The sequence below is a fragment of the Ricinus communis genome, chromosome 10 (genome assembly GCF_019578655.1).
Source record: "Ricinus communis isolate WT05 ecotype wild-type chromosome 10, ASM1957865v1, whole genome shotgun sequence".
Taxonomy (NCBI): domain Eukaryota; kingdom Viridiplantae; phylum Streptophyta; class Magnoliopsida; order Malpighiales; family Euphorbiaceae; genus Ricinus; species Ricinus communis.
In genome coordinates, this window is record NC_063265.1 from 24,522,153 (window position 1) to 24,526,682 (window position 4,530).

Below are 4,530 nucleotides of genomic sequence, written 5' to 3' on the forward strand. Positions count from 1 at the left end.
TATTATTAATAATGATATTTTATTTAAGTTTGTTTTTGTATTTTTATTTATAAAATATAAAATAAATTTTAACAAAACTTATATATATGTTGTTATTTTACAAATTAATAGTTATAATTCAGAAATATTTACCAAATACCTATATAAATCAATTATCAGCTATCGGCTATTTGTTATTAGCTACTAGCTATTAGTTATATTAATCGACCGAATCAAAGAGGCCTTATATTTCTCAATCGTGTAGGAGCAAAAAGATTAATTGGTTGAATTGAAAATGCTTTATATTTCTCGATCGCATAGGGTCCCTAAAATTTAAAAACGAAATATAGGGCCTTACTCTTAAAAACTAGGTGTCCTAGCTTTTGGGGCAAACGTAAGGGAACTTGCCAGAACTTAAAAGGGATAGTTATTGATATATTTTGAAATTTACTATATTATGTACTTAACTATTATGTTGGTTTTCTATTTGTTTAAAATGCGGAATGTTATATACTAAGTTCATTCAAGAATAAAAAACAGAAAGTCAAGGTGTAAATTGGAAAGGTAAATGAACTAAATTGAGCCGTACTTTAGAGATTGAATCAATGTGAATAAATAGAACCATAAACGAATCAAATCAAGCTGAATTTTAATAAATTTGAATTTGTTTCATTATTATTCTTCACAATTTTGAACAGAGCTCGAGTTCAATCTCAAATTTATTTAAAGCTTCACTAATTTAAATTTATTCTGAACTTATTTTTTAATTTAAATTTTTAAAATTTATTGATTACTTTGACTATATAAATTTATTAAATTTATAAATTGATTAATATTAAAATATTTAATAGTTAACATTAGATAATCATAAAGCATAATAGAAAAATATTTTTATACATTAGTTTATATAAATTAATAGAAATATGAATATATACATGTAAAAAATAAAATAATTATGACATGTAAAGTATCTTTTGCATCTTTGTGAGTCTATTAACGAATTAGCTTACAAATAGGCTCATGAGTTTATAAACGAGACAGTTTGTGAGATAATGAATCGAGTATTAATAAGTTTAAGCTTGATCTGTTAACACCAGTGAGCTTTCATTAATAAGCTTGAATAGGTTTTTATGGAGTTGACTTCCAATTAGACCACAGAAGTTTGGTCCGTTTATGTCACGACCCCACCCGTGGGCCCGTGACCGGCACTAGGGAATGGGTAGGCGTAAGACCACCGAAACCCGTAGTAAGCCTGACACTCACTGACTTAAACAAATCTCATTTCAAATTTATATTATTAAAACCACAAATTATCTTAATAGCTACATTCTACATAAATACTTCGGTCTGCCAGAAAAATTAGGCGAGACCCGAAACTCATAAAATTTACAACTGATACATCTACTAATTACTACTGCGGAGAATCTAAGATTTACCAATTTACGGCTCTCTTAATCCAACAGGTCTGGCGCCTAGAGAGCAAGCTCGATCAGGGTCCTTACCTCCAGCCTGAACACTTGAATTCCAAATAAGCCATACCAGAGAGCATCGCTCGATCAAGGACCTTAACTCCTAATCAATCGAACTCGGCCCCGGAGAGCAATGCTCGATCGGGGCAAACAAATCCATAATAACCTTATGTCCATGATCATTACCGTATGACGCTAGTCCCGATGCAACCCACCGGTGGCATGTTCTACGAAAGCCACATTTCCCAAAACGCAATCATCACATTTAATAAATATCATTGTTTAATGAAATCATTCAACACATATCGAAATAAAGATTAAAAATTTAGGATAAGGCAACGTGCAATTCGTGTCGATAAAATAATAATATATGTATTATTATAACGTTACTAATAATAATATTTATATTATTTTCAATAATTAATAGTCCAGTGAAATTATTTACGTTGTGATACTAATAACCATATTATGCATAAACTTTCAAAATAGCATATTAAATCAGACTTAGCAATAGTGCAATGATTAAATGACTTTAACTCACAGGATTGGGCGACCTCCTAGCTCTGCTCCGGTGCCTCGGTTGGAGCGAGCCGAACAAACGGACAATCTAGTCACGGAAAACAATTTATTAAAACGCTGAAACAATCGGTCATTAATCCTAGGTCTAGACTCCTAGGACTGACTGTCTAAGAATCTCGACTTGGGAGAATTCTACCGAAAATCCGGCAGAACCTCCCCTACAACACGGACATTACCCCCTGTAGAAACGGGTCCAGGACCTGCCAGAAAAACACTTCAAATATCCAACAATTCAAAACAACAGGAATCGGGTCCCCAAACTTCACTATTTTCCCGACTCCGCCACACAACACAAAATACGAGGCAGGCAACTGACCGACAATCATTTTTTACTCACAAATATCATCAAATACTCAATATAAACCAATAGACACAAATTTAAAATCAAAGGATTTCCAAGATCAACGGCCAGAGAAAATTACCGAGACGCTCGGTCGACTCGCCTCCTGCCGCCGGAGTCCGATCGACGATCTGGACACACCATCGGACTCACAACGACGCGCTGACAATGATTCCCACTTCCAATTTTTCGATCTGACACCCGATCGTCCGGAGAGATTAGCGGACGATCTCGGCCGTCGATTTGCAAACGGAGCCCGATTGCCACGAAACCAGTGCCATCGCGAAGCTTGAGCTGAGGAGAGTCGGGATATGTCCTCCGATCGTCCATCCTCCGCCGGAGCTCGCTGGAAAAGCTGAAAAATCTCGGCTGCCTCCATTTTCTCTCTCCACCGGATCTTTTGTTTCCGGCCACCACTGTCGACACCGCTGCCGCCAAAACAAAGCCAAGAGCAAGAGGAGTCGATCGGCACCAAGATCAACAGTCACCGACGCCGGAAGCGCCCACACGGCGGCAAGGAAGCTTCGGCCATCTTCCTCCTCGCGAGCCGCCGCCATCGCCCGCTAGCTGCTGGCCCGACGCCGGGCAGCTGGCCCCCGCTTAGCTCACGCCGCAGCCCTTCTTCCAAGCCTCTCTCCTACCTCTCTTCTTCCCCGATCCCATTCCTTTCAATATCGACATTAGGCCCCCGAACTTTTCCTTATTACAATTTGGTCCCTCAACTTCCTTAATTACTTACAATTTCGTCCTGCAGAATTCCAATTTAACCCCTAAACTTTCCTTTTTAGCCTTATTCCAAAATAAATTTCTAATTTAGTCCTAACACACAATTAAATTAAATAATCAATTTCCAACTTAAAATTTAATACTAATCAATTATAATACCAATTTTTCCAAAATTCTTTTATAAACATCCTTTACAATTCTACCATAATTTTTCAATATATAATTTTACTTATATAAATATGCATTTGGGAAAATTTTGAATAACCAAATAAAAATATAATTTATTCCTCAAATAATTATTTAATTAACTCCTTAAAAATCAAACTAATTGGATATGGAAAAATAACTCATTTATTTATCTAACATGAACATTCAAAATTTGTAATTAAATCATTCCAATTAAACCGAATAAAAATAAAGCTAAAATTAACTTAAATAAAAACTCATTATTAAATATATAAAAATTCGGGGTATTACAGTTTATAGCATATTGTATAAATAAAATTAATTTAATTTTTTTAGTTAGTTCCCACTCAATTAATGGTTTAATGAACAACTTCTTGTGTCAGGGGTGAAGGTGCATATTTCTAGAAAAAGAAAGGAGGAAAGTGTTAAAGTAAGATAAATCTTAAGACGTATATGCATTTATCCTAATTTAAAAAGGTAATTAGATCGGTTGTTGAGTACAAAAATAAAGTAGAGCTAATTGTAAAAAAAAATCATAATTTTTAGTGTTCTTTTTTGCAAATTAATATGATTTTTTTTAATTGTGGCAATATAAGGCACAAACTTTACAATATAGCAATTCAAATCATCAGTATTATTTACGTGGTGCTGAAATTGGCTAAGCTTTTCCACTTAAACGCCATGTCAAGAATTCTACTTTTACTTAATTGCAAAGAAAATTACAAATTTAATTTTTCATTTTATAATTTTATCACAAATTTTTTAATTTAGTAATTTGGGACACAAACTTAATTTTTTAGTTATTTAAAATATAATTCAATTAGAATAAGTGATACGAACATAGGTAATTTGTGCCAACACATATTCAATATTGATGTCTTCACTAAGGATTGTTCACCTAATCAAGCAAAAAACCTATAACTCTCAATAAAACTCTTAACATAAATAAAAGTTTAGATTAAACTAAGTTCGTAATAATACCAAGCTTTGACTTGATAAATTCACCAAGTTCATAAAGAATAAAAGAAGAGAATTAACTTCAAAATAATTAATATTTAACAACCTTTACATAAAAATTTGTACTAGCTTATATATGCCTTAAAAAATCTAATTCTATAATAACAAGGAAGCAAATAACAATAAGACTAGGAATAGAATTCCTAAACTAAAAGGATAACTTAAAACAAGACTTCTAATTATTAAAAGACTTCTTTAAATGAACAAATACTCTTAAAATTCATCCAATCCTAG